Here is a 19,753-nt window from a genome sequence, read left to right as displayed (position 1 = left end):
GAGCCATGGGTGGAGCTGGCACAGCGCAGCACCTGGCCTTGAGTGGGTGATGCCCGTGAGAGGAAAGCGAATATCTTTACAAACAATTCGATGGGTGAATTGCCTTTGACAATGGCTGTTGACACCTTTGAAATGGGTATTAATGCCTCTGCTGCAGCAGGTTTGTTGCAGAGCTCAGACAGCTCGGCTCCCGAAACGGACAAGGGTGTGCACAAGCCTGAAGTCCTGAAATTTGGGGTAAAATGCCAGGTTCAAGGGGGGATATGTGGTAGGGGGTTTGGGCAGGCTGTATCTTCCTAATAGCTCAGACAATGAGGAAAGGACGGGGACAACATGCAGCCGGGAGTTTAGGATAAACAGAGGCTGCACCCTCCGAAACCTTGCCCCAGTGCCCTCTCTTATTTGAATAAAGTTGCAGAACTCCTCTGTCTCCTTTTTGGACGTAAATCTCTGGCGTTTGTGGTTTTTTTCCTGACACCCTGAAGGAATATGTTCCCTGTTAAGCACTAAACCTGTATGATCGTCACCCACAATAAATTGGGCAGCCTTTAGGCTGCGAGAAACTTCTTAATCCATTTTTTCTGCTCCTCCAGTCCCCCCCATCCCCGCCCCTCTCCCATTCCTCCCAGTAGGCTAACATTCATCACTTTATTCTTGGCGCAGTGGCCACGTATTTCCATCGCTCAGGGTCTGGATACCCTCAGCAGATGAGCTGCAGAAGAGCCACAACCCATTTCTGCCGATGTGCCAGCCCCCAGCCATCCCGGGAAGGGACTGCCCTCATCCCGTTTCTGCCGCGGCGCAGCCGGGAGAGGCGGGGAGGCTAAAGAGACACCTCCGCACATCCCAGACCACCCCCTTTCCCCTTCTCAAGCCGAGCAGCCCTGAAGGACCGACCGCCGAGTCTTTCCCGGCCCCGGCCCGTGCCCGCAGCAGCGCCTCCGCAAGCGGCCCCGGGGCGGGGACCGCGTCCCGGCCGCTCCTCGCCGGCAGCGCCCCCGAGGGAGCCCCCGCCGTGCCGGGAGCCTCCCGAGCCCGGGGACGCGGCTGCCGGCCGGGGCTGCTGGAGCCGGGCCGTGTCCGGGTCAGCGCCGCTCGGTCCCGGCCAGGGCCGGGCTGAGCCGGGCTCTGTGGGGCTGCAATCTCACTGTGCCCACGGGGACAGCCCGGGGACAGCGCAGCAGCGCAGCCCCTGCGACAAAACCCCGGCCCGCCCGGCGCCCCGTGCCCGCTCCGGAGCGGCGATCCCGGGGATCCCTCCCGGTGCCCTATGCCCTCTCCCGAGTCCTGTATCCAGCGGATCCCTCCCGGTTTCCCGTGCTCTCTCCGGAGCCCTGTTTCCAGCGGATCCCTCCCGGTGCCCTCCGTTCTCTCCCGAGCGCTGTTTCCAGCGGATCCCTCCCGGTTCCCCGCGCTCTCTCCCGAGCCCTGTTTCCAGCGGATCCCTCCCGGTTCCCCGCGCTCTCTCCCGAGCCCTGTTTCCAGCGGATCCCTCCCGGTTCCCCGCGCTCTCTCCCGAGCGCTGTTTCCAGCGGATCCCTCCCGGTTCCCCGCACTCTCTCCCGAGCGCTGTTTCCAGCGGATCCCTCCCGGTTCCCCGCACTCTCTCCCGAGCGCTGTTTCCAGCGGATCCCTCCCGGTTCCCCGCGCTCTCTCCCGAGCGCTGTTTCCAGGGATCCCTCCCGGTTCCCCGCACTCTCTCCCGAGCGCTGTTTCCAGCGGATCCCTCCCGGTTCCCCGCGCTCTCTCCGGAGCCATGTTTCCAGCGGATCCCTCCCGGTTCCCCGCGCTCTCTCCCGAGCGCTGTTTCCAGCGGATCCCGCCTGCAGGCCGGGAGCGGTGCCTGGTGCTACGGCCCCCGCACGGGCTGGAATATCGAATAAGGTCCCCTGGCCGGAGCTAAGAGGGGAGAGCTGCGGATAATCTTACGGCTCTCCCGGAGCTGGGAACGCCGGGCGGTGCGGGGCCGGTCGGCGGTGCCGTCGAGTCGGGCGCCGGGCGCTGCCTTGGTCTCGTCGGTGGAAGGGTTCCCCGGCCCCGGGGTCTTTTGGGCTCTTATAGGTTTCTCCTACCTGAGAACATTTCTATAAATCATTTCTACTGTCAAACAAAAAGTTTTTCTCGTGAGAACTCGCAGCACTCCCAGATAAGGGCAAGGCCATGCAGTTGGTGTAATCGGTGTGCTGAGTGGGAGCTGGCAGCAGACTCCTCACACATTTCTCTGGACAGATTCACCCCGAGGCCCGGGGATGTGTGCGGGATGAAGCAGCCCAGGCTGGCCCTGCAGCACACACCTGAACCTGCCGAGCCGGGACAGCTGCTCTGTGCAGTGCTAACTCCCATATGTTCAGTGGCCTTCACCACTAGGCTGCTTGGAAATGCTTCTGTAATATTCCTATGCATTCTAGTGTCATTTCAGTGCATTCAAAAACAGAGTTCAGCTGCTTTTGATGTATTCTTCAACAGGATATCCAGAGATTAGTGCGTTTTCTTTATTTCTGCAATGATTACCACTAGGATTTCTTCTCTAGAAACATTTGTGTGCCAAGCGTTGTAATTTTGACGCATTGGACTTGAAAATAAATTAATGCTTAGTTAAATACCAGATAAATGAATGTTTTGTGCTGTCATAATATTTTTATTAGTTGAAACTACAGCAGTTAGCAAAAACATTTAGGAGCTTGCCAGTGAAAATATGTTGACTGGGTTCTGCTTTCATTTCTGTGAGTGTGAGTAAACATTATTACCATGGATCTGTGAGAAGTTTATTTTGCTGTGGCTCTCACTGGAACATTAATCTTTAAGCTTGCCTTTGTTAGGGGAAAGCAGAACAGATGTGAGCCTTTAAAGAGCACTTAATTCATGAACACTTTTCATGAGTGTTCATGTGTCTGAGATGACCTGTGATTCTGATGGTCTCTTTAGTTAATTCACAGTCAGAAAGGGCTTCAATTAAAATAAGAGAAATCAGTATTGTCCTATATTCACCTAAGCATGCCATATGAAGCCCTTATAATTGTTTTTTGTCAGGCACCTATATGTGAGTAGCTGGCTGGGAGAAACACCATGCAAATTCTCACACCGTTTTGCAGGCCTTTTTTCTTGGAAGCAGGCAATGTACTTATTTTTTAACCTCCTGGTGTGAAGGGGCTGCTAATCTGCATGAAGAATATTTTACTTTGTGAATAGTATGATTTATCCTGGGATTTGTGTATTTGCCAAATAAAATATTAATGTAACACCCTATGTGTGGCTTGTGTTAGTGCTTGCTTTTAAAAATGAAATCTGGATAGCTCCCCATTTCTTTAAGATTGTGTGGACAAAAGCAAACACCTAAGCAAACTCAGAATTTAGAAACAGGAAAAGAGACATATGAAAAGTATACCTGGGCCAGCTGACTGCTGAGGGAAGCCAATACAGTTTCCCCAGAAATGGGGAATCCCATGAGTAACATTTAAGGATTACCTGAGCCTTGTAGCCACTCTGTAACCCACCCATTGTGAATCAACCATGTGGAGACCAAAATAATAATTGGAATGGATATGTTCTTAGATATGCAGCAAGGCCTATTTGCTCAGGCTGTATCCAGCCAGGGAAAAGAGTACAGAGATTTTCAGTGTGCACAATGAGGGGGTACATAGCAAGAATGCAAATGTGTGCAATATAACACTAACCTAATTTTTTTTATTCTTGGTGTAATACCTTTTCATTCCTCTTCTCTAATTTGTGTGGTTAAAGCTTGCTGCTCATCTGGAACATCCTGAAACAGAGATGGCATCATTTATCATTGCCCTGGGAAGCATAGTGACAGTTTTATTCTGCTGCCTCATTTTCAGACCACACTTGTGTCACTTCCCATTAATTGTCACTGCCCGTGGCAGCCTGGATTAGTTCTGCCAGGGAAATTTGCAGTATTAGGGGTGGTGACACTGCTCCCTTTCCAGGACCCTCTTTCCTTGTCACCTGCACTGCCCCTGGAGGGATGATCATCAGTGAAGAGAAGCCTGGCTCCAGCTAGGTCAAGCACAGAGCCAGCTCAGCCTCTGGCTCACAACCAGCTTTGAGAAGTGAAAAGCTTTCAGGATAGAAAATTTATTTTTCCCCATACATCTTTATATTTATGTGTGTATTTTTCCCTCCCTCCCCTCCTTTTTAGCACTGTTGCAATGGTCAGCATCACTTCACCTACTCATTTCCTGCTGTCCTGAACAATTACAGACGCTGTCCCCAGAACAATACTTTCTCTGAACTACTAAAAAAGAGTCTAGATTTTCTAAAGTGATAGCAATAGGGTTATTTTGGCAGAGCAGGAGCATGTGAGGAGAGCAGTCTTGCTTGAAGAGGCCGCAGAAGCAGAGCTGCCCTCAGTGGGGGAACAAGCTGGAGCTGGGGTGACCCTTGTGCCTCTCCTGTGGGTCCTGGATGAGGGGCTTGTCAGCAGCCCCAGGCATGACATGTGGTGAGCCAGGAGCATCCAGGGAATGTCACCAGGAGCAGCCCCAGGCATGACATGTGGTGAGCCAGGAGCATCCAGGGAATGTCACCAGGAGCCCCTGCTCCAGGGAAGGCCACAGACCCACCAGGGACAGCTGATGCCCAGCCAGAGCTCCCACGGGGCTCCCAGGCAGACAGAGTTAGAGGTCCCAGGAGAGGGAGCATCAGGGAATTAAAACCTGTTAGTGCCTGACAGAAATGTCTCCACCTGCATGTTTTTGTACATCTCCAGTTTTTTTCACCTCTTATCCATGTTCTGGTGCTCTGGTCATCCTCATTAGTGGGAGATTGCCTGTGGGCTGCCTCCTGGGTTTGGGCAACAAGTTCCAGCTGGGGCAGTGCTGGGTGGGTTTTGATGCAGGGGCTGCTGACAAAACTTGTGAGGAGCCACCCTCCAAATGGTTTTGCTGCCTCTCCCAGCAAAGTTTCCACACACCATTGATGCAGGAGGGAACTGGTAGTTTAGCTATGGTCAGATGCCCCTTGTCCCTCTGCCTGTGAGCCAAGATTTTAATCATCTACACTCTGGAAGAAATAGCATGTAAGGTAAAATTGTAGATAATTCTAAAGCAGGTGCTTCAAACACCTTGTGTGTGCAGATCATTTTTGGGTATCCATTCTAGCCAAGCAATGTCCCTGTGTTGATGTGGCAGACAGCCCAGGATATCCACAAATTACATATATATATATATATAATGTTCACTGATGACTTTGTTATGTACATGTAATTCTCCCCAGGGTGACTTTCATCTAAGATAAAGATTTAACCTTTAATTTTTTTTTAGGTTTTGTGCTGTTTCCTGGCTTGCTGTGGTAGCCTTAGGTAAGGGAAAAAGCTTTTCTCCATGCAGAGTTTTAACTGTGCTTTAAGAGAATTGTCTAAACCAACCAGCTTTTGTGTCTCTCTTTCCAAGCCTGTATGTTGGCAGTGGTTCTGACACTAATGGTTTTTGATAGGTAAAACAAATAACATTTGGGCACATTTAGCTTAATAGTTCCCTCAATGTAGTCTTGTCACGGAGCTAAACTTGTTTGTTGATAAATGAAACTATCAGAACTGAGACAGAGGCTTCTTCTGTGAGCTGCTTTATTTTTCTGTCATTTCTTCAGGGGCTTATGATGAACAACTGTAGTGCTTATTACACATTAAGTTATTTCCTGCTTGTCTGTCACTGGTGCCTTGCCACTGAGAATTTCATTCAGTACATGATTTCCATGTAGTGTTTTAAAACTCTAAAATTTTGTTATTTTGCATGGCTTCTTACAGCAGCAGAGAATGTCATGCTCTCTGGTGGTGTTATCTGTGATGTGACATCATGGGATATACACAGATAATTCTATTATAGATACTTATAAAACTCTGTAGTATTTCCATAAGGAAAAAATTGCATTCTAAATCAAGGGATTTAGTAGCATCATGACTATAAACTAGATTTACTTTAAATACATTTGCTTAACCAATTTATTTTTCTCTCTTTTTTTTTTTTTTTTTTTTTTTTTTTCCTTGTGTCATTCATTTTTATGGTGTGCTTAGACCACTTTCAACTCAGGATCTCAAAATGCTTCACATGTTTCAGAGGTAAGCAAGTGATGGCAAAAAGTCATGCTATGATTTGTAGTTCTGGAAATGGACCTGGATCATCCTTGATCATTCCCAGTAAGGAATAGAACCATGACAAACTTTTCTTTTTCTGTGTGACTTTATTTTGACTGTTACAGAAGTGATTAGCCTACCCAAAGTTACTCTAACTGAGGACTTAATGAAATTATTGCAAAAGCTACTGGCTGTTTGCAGAGATCATAAGAATATTCTGTAGTGACTGTAGTTTTCTTGCAGGATCTTTGTAGGCCACACTCTTCTTTCCTTTTGATAAATTCATTTTTTGTCAAATTTATTCTCTCCTTTGTGGGGTCACCTCTTGCACTCCACAAAAACAAAATTATTTTCCTGGAATGTTGTCAAGTTTTGCAGGGTTTGATGGCTCTGCTTGTTTTCCCATCAAACATATCTGTTTGCCAACATGTATCTCTGGATAAATATAATGCTTGCACCTGAAAAAGCAGCACTGGCTGATGTGGAATTCAGAACAAACTGAGAAAAGGCTGCTAGGAAGGGGAAAGTGCTGCTATATTTCTAAGTGGATGCATAGAAGTATATTTTAAAATCCAAATCTTGAGTTATTTGTTGTTCTTACCTGGAAGTTGATCCTTCTCCTCAACCAGTTAAAATGCTACATAATGGAGAAATATAATGGAAAATGAGACTTCTGCATGTGCCATGTGCAACTCCAATCTCGTTCTTGCAGAATAGAATAGCCCCAGAAGTAATCCCTTGTGGAAAACAAATTGAGTAAGAGGTTTAATTACTGGTGTTTTTTAACACAGGGTTTACTCAGTAGGATGCTGATCAAGAGAGATTTGCAGCTAGAGATGAATTCAGGTATAACCATTCAGAACAATGGGCTTAGAAAAAGCTAATGGTTTAATTATCGTTAATTGGAAATACCTGGTGGCTTACTTACATGGGCTGTAAATCACTTATGGCGTCTTTGTCTTTAGCATACACATCCCATTAGAAAAATGGTGTACTCCCACACAGAAAGAAACAGACAAGAAAACCCTGCAACATTTTAAGGCTCTTATTTAAAAAAAATATATTTCCATGTCTGACAAATCATAATTCCAACAGCATAAGACAGGCTGAAAGGAAAATTGCACGTAGTAACTTCAGAAAAATATTTAGAATGTTAGAATAGTTTGGGTTAGAAGGGACCTTAGAGTTCATCTCATTCCAACCCCCTGCCATGGGCAGGGACACCTTTTTGCTAGACCAAACATCTCAGAGCCCTGTCCAACCTGGCCTTGGACACTTCCAGGGATGGGGCAGCCACAGCTTCTCTGGGCACCCTGTGCCAGGGCCTCACCCCTTCACAGAGAAGAGTTTCCTCCTTATATCTAATCTAAACCTACTCCTGTAGGAGTGCCTCAGCAATTCCCATGGGAATAACAGCAGAGGAACAGGGAGTGTAATTCTGACATGCTGAAGACTGAGTATTGTCTGTCTTTAGCCTCAGTCTGATGTTTCTCTGCCCTTTGTAGGAAACACATTTTGAGGTGTGGCATGTTGAGTTCTGCTTAGGCTGATCGGTAAATAGTATTGCAGTAGAAGAAAGAATGTTGCAAATTTAATGAATGTATCATAAACATCTGCAGTAATCAACAAAGTAGACAAATTTTCCTTTTCTGAGCAAATGTGGCCAGCATACATCTGCCCATCAAAACACTGCACGTAAAGAAAAGCAAAGGTCTTCTGGCCTCCTGCTTTCTGACTGCATAACTTTGCAATCTCTCTCTCCTCTTCCTCTCTCTCTCTCCTCTTCCTCTCTCTCTCTCCTCTTCCTCTCTCTCTCTCCTCTTCCTCTCTCTCTCTCCTCTTCCTCTCTCTCTCTCCTCTTCCTCTCTCTCTCTCCTCTTCCTCTCTCTCTCTCCTCTTCCTCTCTCTCTCTCCTCTTCCTCTCTCTCTCTCCTTTTCCTCTCTCTCTCTCTCTCTCCTTTTCCTCTCTCTCTCTCTCCTCTTCCTCTCTCTCTCCTCTTCCTCTCTCTCTCTCTCTCCTCTTCCTCTCTCTCTCTCTCTCTCCTCTTCCTCTCTCTCTCTCTCCTCTTCCTCTCTCTCTCCTCTTCCTCTCTCTCTCTCTCCTCTTCCTCTCTCTCTCTCTCCTCTTCCTCTCTCTCTCTCTCCTCTTCCTCTCTCTCTCTCTCCTCTTCCTCTCTCTCTCTCTCCTCTTCCTCTCTCTCTCTCTCCTCTTCCTCTCTCTCTCTCCTCTTCCTCTCTCTTCTTCCTCTCTTCTCTTCCTCCCTCATCATTTGCAGAGGGAGAAACTCTTCTGCAATGTTTTTTTCCACCAGTCCCTTTTGGTGATTCATTTTCACGCAGATGCCATTATTTACCTCTGCTGGTGCATCAGAGGTTGAACTTGCTCAAAGTTTTTGGAACACGGATTTTTTTTGCTGGTAACACGGTGCTGCCAGGATCACTTTCTCCTTTCTCATATAATTTCTCTGAAAAGGTCAACATGACCCTATCTTCTGGGCAGAATTCATACAATTATAAATATGTTCATGTAGTTTTAAAATCAAGATCTTGTTTGACAGAAAAATCATGACCTTAACAATCACCTGGTTGGGATCTGAAAATGGGGGCTTATGTAAGAATGAATAATATGGACATAAACTTTGAAAAATCCATATTTAGAAAACCTCTTTGAACTTATAGACAACTTTTGCATTTGTTTTTTATCATTTTTGGAAAGTATTCTTCAGTAAATACAGAATGCCTGTGAATTTACTGGTGGCAAAGTGAAGGACTCAGTCAGGAATGTAAGTCAGCACGATTCTTCTGGCTGCAGGCCACCTTAGTTTACAAAGTCAAGGAACAGAATTCTGCTTTTAAATGATCTGTGATTTTCTGTTCTTTTCAATACATGATTTTTTAAAAAAAAATATACATAGGTATTAAATAGCACATCTTTTGCAACCTGATTCTGAGAGTGCTTACCTTATTTAGGTATTACCCTTTGAAATTACCACAAAAAAGCAGTGAAAAACTGGAAACTGTCCCTTGGTCTTTTCACATCCACAAACAAGCCTTTCTCCTCAAAAGTATTCTGACAAATAAATATGCTATTTCATATACTCCTCTATTTCCTTTTGGACATTTGTTATGTTGACACAGCAAACAGTGTTCTTTTCAGTGTAGAGAATAATAAGAGATTTGTGTGGCTTAAAGGAAAAGCAAAACACTAGTTGACTTTGTTGGGCACCCTAAGGCCCTTGCTTAATAATCACATTTTTCAGAGGAAGAAGTATTCACATTTTATAAAAGTTTCATCACAGGTTAGATACAGGTCAATTTAGAAATGTGATTTACCACAACATATATTCACAGAAATATTTTTGAAATAGTTTGTGTTAGAAATTAAGCTGTATAGCCAGACAGCTGATACTATCTCTGAAGGTTTGAAAAGTACTATAAAACCTATATAAACCTAATGATTGTTTATTGTTGACTGTATGGATTGGAGGGTTACAATTCTGGGTGTATCTGTGGTGGAAAAAGGCTACTCAAAGCTAACTGAAGATCAAACATCATAATAAATAATAAATGATAACATCATTATAATAATACATTCAGTGATGAAAATTTCCTGACTCTCCTGCAGCCCACTTGGCTGCCTGAATCCTGCACCAAATTTCAGGGAGGAAAGAGTATGTGTGCCACTATATGACTACTCAGTTCCAGAATTTTGTTGTGACTAGCATTTTCTTGTCTTTTCCAGAAAATTCATTCAAGTAATGAACTATAGAAATAATTTTGGTAGTGTTCTCCACCCTTGCATGTCTATGAGTGTCAAAATGCACATGTGAGTATGGAAGAAGCTGTTTAAAGTCAGAGGTGTCAGCAAAAGCTGTCAAACACACGTTGCTTGAATGAAAGGTATTTTGTGTTTAAAAAAAGGCAAGTCCTGTAATTGATATGAAATGAAAATTACACTGCCAGGTATCATGTATCTCACCTGACATAAGAGTGGTTTGAGTGTTTGGCGTCAATTTTTGGTCTCAATAGCATTTGAGAAGATTTTTGAGTAGTCATTGTCTTCTCTCTTCTGCCATGTGACACAAAAGTTTGTTCAGGGTTGGAGCCATCGTGTGAGCAGCAAGGAAATTCCTGCTTGCTAATAAATTCTAAGCTGGCCTAAAAAATCCTCCTCAATATTTGTAAACCTCTCCCCTTTCTTCTCTTCTGGGGTAGAGAGGAGCCTGGAAGACTTCAGCGTGATGCTGAAGGATTGTGCCATTATTCCTAACTCCCCCTAAAAAGGCTGCAGTCTAGAAAGATAGAAAAGAAGATAAAAGAAGATAAAAAATAAGCAGTTACTCTGTGCACTTTGTCTCCTACCTGGCTAAAAAGGAAAAGATTGAATCATATGGAGAACAGATGCTGTTTCTTTATCTGAGCACTAGGTGTTGGGAGAAAACCCAGCAGATTTTATCACTTTGTAAATGCCTCAGTTTGAAAAAGAGAATTAAGCTCCCAAGGCAATGAATTTAACAGATTCCATCATGAACTAGGAGAGAGGCTGCACCCTTCTAGTTTTGTTTTTTTTCCTGGAAGTTAGTGTTGCTTGTTAAATTTCCAGAGCAAACCAAATGAGTCTCTGAAACAAACATACCCCCAAAAAGTATGGAGTGACTTGTATCAAGAATAATTGACTAAATTTTCACTGAAATGGCTTGGGTGATCAGATAAAAGTGAAGAAACTCTTTGACTTTTATAGAGAGCGAGAGGGAACCTCAGCCCATAGGGAAGGTGTTTCCTCTTTGGCAATGTGTGTGCCCTTAGGCTGGGGTTTCCTTTATTTGTGTTGAAAAAGCACAAAAGAAATGTACCTCAGGACTGTGACAATGGCATCTTGCTGCCCAACTTGTGGAGCTTTTGACTGATGCCTAGGGGAGATATTAATGTGGATATAATTCCTCAGGAGCTCTCTGTGCATTTTGTCTTTCACTGTGTGTGACCACCTCCTCTCAAGGGCAAACAAACTTGGCTGTCTTCCTGACTCACAGCTGCTTTAATTCCTAAGTTTTCTTTGAAAGAGAGATGAGCAGCTGGAACTCTGAGCTTGGACGTGGCTGCTCTGCTGGAGAGAGGGGGCCTGGGTGTGGGAGGAGTGAAGAACCCTCCGGGCAGTGTGGGGCTGCAGCTCTCACTCTGCCAGTCCTGAGCCATCTCTCAGGTGTGCCTGGAGCAAGGGTGAGTGTGGCTGGCCATAGCTTGCCAGGGAGGAACTGGTGATGTGGAGGCAGAAGGGAGGAAGGGGTCAGTTTTGATAATGGGGAGGTGATAAAGGCACTGAGTCCCTTCTGCTTGGCCATCAGAAGTGACTTTTCATGTTTCACAGGCTCAGAGCAGTCATTCCGTGTCCAGTTAAGGCTCAGCCTCGTTTGTGGAAATTGCTGCTGCTCTGTGCTTCACTAGAAAACTGCTATTTTTTTTCTTTCCTCTGGATTATACTTTACCTGTGTATGAACTCAGCTGTGTGATTGTATTCAAGTGTGCAGCCAGTGTGGCCACCTCTGTTTTCTTTTGGTTCCTTGGCAGCAGCAACCGATTGCTGCAGAATCCTGTTCCAGGTGGCAGCGATTTATGTATTTCTAGTCACATATGTGTGCTGAGCTGCAGACACAGCCAGGGTCTCTAGAGCCAGAGAGCAGGTTGAATCAGCAGATAGCTCTCTTACTTCTCTTACTTCTCTTACTTCTACTTACTTCTCTCTCTTACTGTCTCTCTCTTACTTCTCTCTCTTACTTCTCTCTCTCTTACTTCTCTCTCTCTTACTTCTCTCTCTCTTACTTCTCTCTCACTTACTTCTCTCTCACTTACTTCTCTCTCACTTACTTCTCTCTCACTTACTTCTCTCTCTCTTACTTCTCTCTCTCTTACTTCTCTCTCTCTTACTTCTCTCTCACTTACTTCTCTCTCACTTACTTCTCTCTCACTTACTTCTCTCTCACTTACTTCTCTCTCACTTACTTCTCTCTCACTTACTTCTCTCTCACTTACTTCTCTCTCACTTACTTCTCTCTCACTTACTTCTCTCTCACTTACTTCTCTCTCACTTACTTCTCTCTCACTTACTTCTCTCTCACTTACTTCTCTCTCACTTACTTCTCTCTCACTTACTTCTCTCTCACTTACTTCTCTCTCACTTCTCTCTCACTTACTTCTCTCTCACTTACTTCTCTCTCACTTACTTCTCTCTCACTTACTTCTCTCTCACTTCTCTCTCACTTCTCTCTCACTTCTCTCTCACTTCTCTCTCACTTACTTCTCTCTCACTTACTTCTCTCTCACTTACTTCTCTCTCACTTACTTCTCTCTCACTTACTTCTCTCTCACTTACTTCTCTCTCACTTACTTCTCTCTCACTTACTTCTCTCTCTTACTCCTCCTACTCCAATATTTGTTGCACATTGGGCATAGATGAGTGCAATGAGAGTGTTCTGTGGCTGCAGCAGCAGCCTTTAATGCACTGAAAAGTAAAAGCATTCTATAGAAAGTGGGGGAAAACAACAAAGGCTTAGAGTGTACAAGTGACTGACACAAGTAGATGCAACAAAAGAGAGAATGATAATGAGTGATATATCCTTAGACAATATATTTCTGCTTTATCTTATGCTTGGGCACTTGGGCTTTTTTGGGATTGGCTTTGCATTTAAACATTGCCTGATATGTGGTGTGTGTGACTTTGTTACTCAGTTTTGCTTTGGAAAGTCTGAAGGCTTATGCAGATTTCACAATCAAACTTGCTGTTTTGCAAAGAAGAATTCCACAGTACTCTGACAATCGAAGCTGGTAGTGATAGCAAAACATGCTGCCCAAAGAAAATGGCTTTATGAGCATATTCACACCACCATTGTCATTTTATTGTCAACATCCTTGCCTGCTTACAGCCACTGTGAAATAGCTAGCAGTGTTTATTTATGAGCAATGTTTAATAGGTTTGAGAGTGAAACACCAGGGAAAAGGATGAGGCAGGTGCACAATTTCTTTAGGTCTTGTCTCCAGCTTATCTTTTTCAGGTTGAAACAGCGGGCATTTTTCAAACAGATATTTCAGAGAGATTGTGAGGCACAGAGTGGCACCCAGCATATAAAACAAGTTCACAGTGGCAACTCATTTGATGGATATTTTGATTCTAGTGGTCAGATATTATGCAAACTTTGGGGGGGAAAAGAGATTTTATGGGATATGGAAGACACAAGAAAAGCTGATCCACAGAGATTTATGCTGGTTCTCTGGCTCTTTAACTCTGTAGAAATACAACCCAACAAACCCAAGAGTCTTACTTGGTGGGTGAATATGCATTGGATGCAGATATCTGGATTAAAAAAATGTTCAGATCAGCTTTCATTACAACTGCACTTCATGTTATTAGAATGTGATGGATGTATTTGTATGAGGAGGAAGCTCACAGCTATGTTTAGTTTTCTCCTCTCAGCAATTTATGACCTAAGCATTAGTCACCTACCCAATCTCCAGTCCCTTTCAGGATATATAAATAAATATAGTGTAGTACACAAGCAGTAAAATTTATGATTGTTGATTGATGCCACTCGTGTCTCGTTCTTGTGAAGCTGAACAGAGGGTAAAGAAAACAATTTCCTAAAACATGGACAATCCTAATTCTCTCTGTAAGTATGTAGCAGCAGTAGGCTAAATCCTGCAGCCTTTACTCAGACTTGTTACCTAATGTGATGGTTAAATGAAGAAAGTGAGATTTTCACCTCTAGAATGAAACCAGTTCCTGTGTAGAAAACCTGTCTGAAACATACAATCTTCTTTGAGTCCTGAGAGTCAGATAAAAGTGTTATTTTTTGTGCTGGTGAGTCTCTGAGATGTATTTTGATCTCAAAAATGCAAAAGTTATCTCTACCACATATGGACATCCCTTTACCTTAGCTGTTCTCTATTTTCACTGACATCTCTGGCATATTTTCCAGGCTGTTAATTAGGTGCCTCCTTAGTTGCATCATGCTATCTTCTCTTTTTTCCTGCTTTACCTGCAAGGCCAATGATCATAATATGAATAAATTATGCTTCTTACCTCACTCTTCCCCATCTCCCAAAGCAGGTAATAACATATGTGCTGATTTAAAACTCTTTTGATATTCTTAACTTTTTGGCACTAACCATAGAGAATTTTGACAAAAAAAGAACTTTTCAAAAAGATAAAAATAAATTTTAATATTAGTTCTGGCAGGACTATAATAAATAATAAAATGTTGGGTTAGCCAGCTGAGGCCCAGCAGAAACTGGGAACTTCAGTGTGTTTTCCCACAAGTGAAATGCAAGGAGGAAATTCTTATTTATCTGAAGCTGCAGAATTTTGTCCTGTGCTGTGTTTGCTCATGTGCATGCCCACAGATATATATTCACACAGTGTGAATGAGAGAGCTGAAGGCCAAGGCTGTTTTGCTGCTGCTGTGCTGCAGAGCTCTCCCAAATGTCAGGTGTGCTCTTGTGAGTGATGCAAATGATCTGAAATAAATCTGTCTTGGGGTTTTAAACTGACCCAGAAATTATTTCCTGGTTTACAAGTGTTTCTTATTCTAGCCAGGTTTTGCAGAAATAAACATTTCAAAAATGCTCTTGGGCACACAGTGGGATTTTTGGAGCTGTCCTGTGCAGGTCCAGAAGTTGGATTTCAGTGATCCTTGTGGGCCCCTCCAACTCAGGATACCCCATGATTCTGTGATATTCTGTCATCTGATGATGATATCCATGACTTGATAGTGATCTTAACATGATTGTTACTTTTCTGGAAAACCACATCAGAAATATGTGCCCTCTAGTTTGTTAAATGAATTATGAAATACTAACCTGAACATGTGGTAGAATGCTTTTGAAGTACGGATTTGTTAAGATTGAAAACTTTGATACAATCTGAAAGTCTCTGTCACTTTTGGCCATTTTTTTTTTTAAGCAACAAAAATGTATTCCCCCTTTTATTCAAAATTTTGGTTTTGACCTCAGTGTTGGGAAACATTTGTGCCATGTTGCCCTGTGTGGTCACTAGATGAATCCATGCTGTTTCTGCATTGCTGCTTGAGTTGTAGGTTCAAGTCAGGCTGTTTTTGTGACTGTGTGAAGCTCTGTGTGTGCAGATTTAGAAAACATTCTGTTATCTTTTCCCCAGCTGCTCTTCCTCTCTGTGCTGTTTTCAAGGCAATGTTTAGTTCACTGATTCTTTCCTCCCTTCAAGCTTTCCCAAAACAAGAAGGGGAGAGGAAAAAAAAGGGAGAAAAAGCCAGGCTGGAAATTATTGGTGCCTTAGAAAGGACAAGATTTACCTGTCATAGGACCACCAGTCCAAGCAGCACTTCCTAGGGGCAGCTGTGTGGAGGAAGGCACTTGAAGTTTTGGTTCTCTTTTGCTGCACTCTGCAGTGAGAGGGGGAATATTCCTCCTTTTTTTTCTGGAAAAGCTATTGGGAAGTTCCACAGCACAGTCCCCAGTCAGGGAGATCTGTGGGTGCATCTTTGCTGAGGATTCTGGGGTGCAAAATACTGATGAAATTAGGGAAGTGCCAGGAGAGGACAGGTGGGCCCCTGTGCCGAGGTCAGCATCACATAAGGAACAGAAAAGTCCAGTAAAATCACAATGTCTGCTGGACTGAGGCCTGAACTCATGGGTCCCCTTGTGGGGACACAGTGATGTCTTTTTTGCAGCATATTGTTCTGGAAAAAATCCTGTCTTAACTATATTCCTGAGTGCAGCTTCCTTTCAGGCACTAAGGCTGATCCAGCTGAAGGTGGCACACAGGGAGCAGTGGGTTAGGCTGGATTTTAAGATGAGGCTCTTCACCCAGAGGGTGTGGGGCACTGCCCAGGCTCCCCAGGGAAATGGTCACAGCCCCAAGGCTGCCAGAGCTCCAGGAGCATTTGGACAATGCTTTCAAGCACATGGTGGGGTTCTTGGAGCTGTCCTCTGCACAGCCAGGAGCAGGACTTGGATGATTCTTGTGGGTCCCTGCCAGCTCAGGATATTCTGTGATTCTTTGATGCTTTGATTCTATGATGCTTTGATGCTTAGTTGATAGAAATCATTCTGCAGAGTCATTCATTCGTCTCCAGTGCTAATTGTTCAATGTAAAAAAAAAGTGGAAAAAGTTAGGGTTTAAATTAAATTTTGCTCACAGCTGTGAGGGGTGCTTCACAGAGTTCTATTTGCTGAGATGTGGAATGAAGAGGAATAATGCCAGGATGAAGCAGAGGCTCATTCTGCAGTTGCTCAGCTCCAGATGACACAGTTTAGTAGCTCTGTGCTATGTTAGGGTGGCTCAGGGTGTTTGTGTTTACAGAACTGGTACTGAAGTGTCTAAACCACGTGTGGATTGTGACATTTAGGGACTTGCTGGGTTAACAGTTGATGGTCTCAGTCCTTTCCAGCCTAAATGTTTCTAATATCACTGAGTGGTCATTCTGAAAGCAGAAGCACTGCTTGGAGCCAGTGAGGTAAACTCTCCTCTGAAGGTGATTGAACATCTCCTGCTTTCTCAGGCTGCTTCAGATTTTTATTTTCTCTGAAATAAAGAATACTCTGCCCCACAATCTTAGCTCTTCCTCTCTCCTTCCTGTACCACAGCACAGCAGACAATTTAGGAATAAAAAAACAGCTGCCAGTTCCTTACTGATCATGGAAAACGAGTTTATGTATTTTGCAACCTTAATATTTTTTATCCCCTCCTCCAGTTTTAGGAACCCTTTCTTTCTTCCTTCTGTAAACTAAACAAATAAATTACAAAAAATCCTTTTCTCTGCTACATGGCTAGTTTGACATGGTAGTGAGTTTATTCAAGAATGATATTTAGTGATCTTATTCAAGAATGATATTTAAAAATGCCCCATATTCTGAGAGCTAAACAGCTCAGCTTCCTCAGTGCTGGACTGGCACAGGCTGCTTAAATTTTAATACAATTCCCCTAGTGGAAGCAAGTCCCACTTTGACTCTTTCCAAAGGGACTGCTTAATGAATAATCACTGATTCTGTTTGAAAAAAAAAGTGGTCTGCCTGTATTGAGAGTGTAAATAATAATAATAAGCACATTCTGGGTTTAATGCTATTTTAATCCTATTGAGTAGCACTTCATTTAAAATTGATTCCAACTTTTTAAATTCAGGTGTGTAATGATTTGTTTATTACAACTCCGATTATTTTGATGCATCCCAGTATATTAATCCCTTTTGAAAAGCAAAATAAAAAATGTCCCCAGCTGTTCTGCAGCAGATCTCAGGTCACCTGTGCTATAATTATTTATATTAAGGACATTGTAAAAGAGCCTATAAGAAACAGGTTCATTGTCTAATGCAGGAGCAAAAAGAGTCTTTTAAGGTGGAGAGAAAAAGTTGTTATAGTAGGGGCAGACCTAAGATTCTTAATTTGAATCATTACACCTATTTTGTATTTTTTAAAAGCATTTCTAGGAACAGTGACTTTATGGCATGATTGTTACTCAAGTCAGCCCTATTGTTAGGATTAAAGTGCATTTGAATTTGTTCCTTTTATCCAGATGTTTTAGCATTGAAGGAGACAATTTCTTGCACAATGAACAGCAATTTTAACTATTGTTTTATCATCTTTGTCTTGTTCTTTAGTGAGCTTCTGATGACATGACTTTTACCATTTGTGGCACGTATGATTCTGAGTTTGAGACTTTTTTGTTAACATTTTGATTTTAAAGTAGGTTTCAGTTAGAGAAATAATTCTTAACTGAATCTAATAAAGGATTAATAGTTTTCATAGCAATAGTAGCTGGAAACCAATTTGTCCAAAGTTATCAGGAAAACTAGAGAATCCAGATTTTTCTTCTTAAACTGAAGCTTACTTTAAATGGTGGATTTCAGGTCTGAGTTTGAGTCTGGTTCTGGAGCCTTACACAGCTCCACAAAAATATTTTGGTTTTCAGTGTGGGATTTTTTTCTGAGTGTGGAAAAACAGAGATAACAGCAGGATTGGAACAGAAGCTGTTATGTCCCATAGAAAGATTCTGTTTCATGTGACTTCCAGCATTATTCTGTGCAGAGCAAGGAGATGTGTCATTCCTGACCACAGCTTTTTGCAATGCAGAGCTGTCCCTTTTCTATGTGATAACAAACTTAGACAACAAAATCACTTAACCTTGTAACTCAGAACAAAAGGTCTACCATACCTGTCAAACTATATTTGTAAATGAGTTTGTTGACTCAAACCCAGCATAAATCTAGAGCCTGAAGATGGCAGCTACTGCAGGTATTCAGTAGTGAATTACAGGAAAAGGATTTTATTCAGGGTATCAATACCTTCCAAATAGTGAAAAGCCATTCAGTAAAATCCAGACTTATTAATAATTAATGCCATTGAAGGTAAATGGAAGCTTTGTCAGCCTAGTGTTTAAAACTCTAATCAAGAGGCTTATTTGAAAAATAGCTAGTTTATTAGAAATTGAAACTATTGATTCCAAATTTACTAATCAGTAAAATTCATTTTATGTTTCGTGGATATTGTGTGCTTTCTTAGTTTTAGCCCGAGATTTTACAAGTGAAATCAATTTCTTTCCTCAACTCTATTCATCATGAGAAAATATAAATCCTGTCTTTTATGAAGCTGTCATAGTTCCTAAGAAATATTAGACCCTAGGGCCCACTGCTCCATTTAAAACATTCTTCATGTTCCTACAGTTTTTTCTTTTAACAATCCTTTTGCTTGTTTGATGACTTCTACTCTTCCCCTCCTCATTTGGTGAAATTCAATATTATGTCCTTATTCTGTTTTTTAAAAACACAACTTAATAGAGAATACTAAAAAGCAGAGGTTTAGTATTTTTATTTTTAAAGGGAATACAGCCACATTTATCACATTGTCTGTGAGGAAAATTTTTAATTTCCCTCTTTTGTATTATTTGTTTGCTTGCATATTCTCTGAAAGATGTGACAATCCAGATGAATTGAAATAGAACCCAAGCTATGCATGGCTCAATTCTCAAATAATATTTACATCCCTGAAGAATCTGAGAAATATATACTGGGATTTAAAAAAATGCACAGAGACACTTATTTTTTACTTACACATTCTGAAAATTCTGATTATACTCTTTGCAGAGCTGATGAAGTAATGCTTAAATGCTTATTACTAATTAATTACTTATTAAATAATTGTTTTTCCTTTTTAGTCTTTTTTTTTCCTGGTTCATTGGCTCAGGATTGTGCTTGTATCCAGGCTTACTATGGCTAAATCCTTCTTCTCTGAGAGGCCCCAGTGCAGCAAGAGCAGGAGGAAGGGGAGCAGAGCTGTGTCTTCAAGGGAATATGGGAGGGGGAAAAGTCTCACTGAAGGAAGTTTCTCAAGATGCTCTGGTTGATGAATTAACTAACCTAACTCAGAATAAAAGCTGATCTGGAGTCTGAGGTGGTGGTGGTTCTTTCACCAAATTTTTTCTCTTTGATTCTAGTTTGAGCATTTCATACCAAATGCCAATGAGATTCTTGTCACCTAACCCTAGTTATCTTAAAAAACTAGTTATCTTAAAGCTAAGTGCTCATTTTCAGCTAATTGTCTAGACACTATCATCAACGAAGAAATAGAGGCACTTCAGGAGTGATTAATCCCATCCTAAAATAGGTGTCTAAGCTGGGATGAATTGGAAGTAGCTGTCTTCCTCCA

This window comes from Prinia subflava, chromosome 4, assembly GCF_021018805.1.
Source record: "Prinia subflava isolate CZ2003 ecotype Zambia chromosome 4, Cam_Psub_1.2, whole genome shotgun sequence".
Taxonomy (NCBI): domain Eukaryota; kingdom Metazoa; phylum Chordata; class Aves; order Passeriformes; family Cisticolidae; genus Prinia; species Prinia subflava.
The sequence above is the reverse complement of the archived record's forward strand: the minus strand, read 5'-3'. Positions refer to the sequence as shown.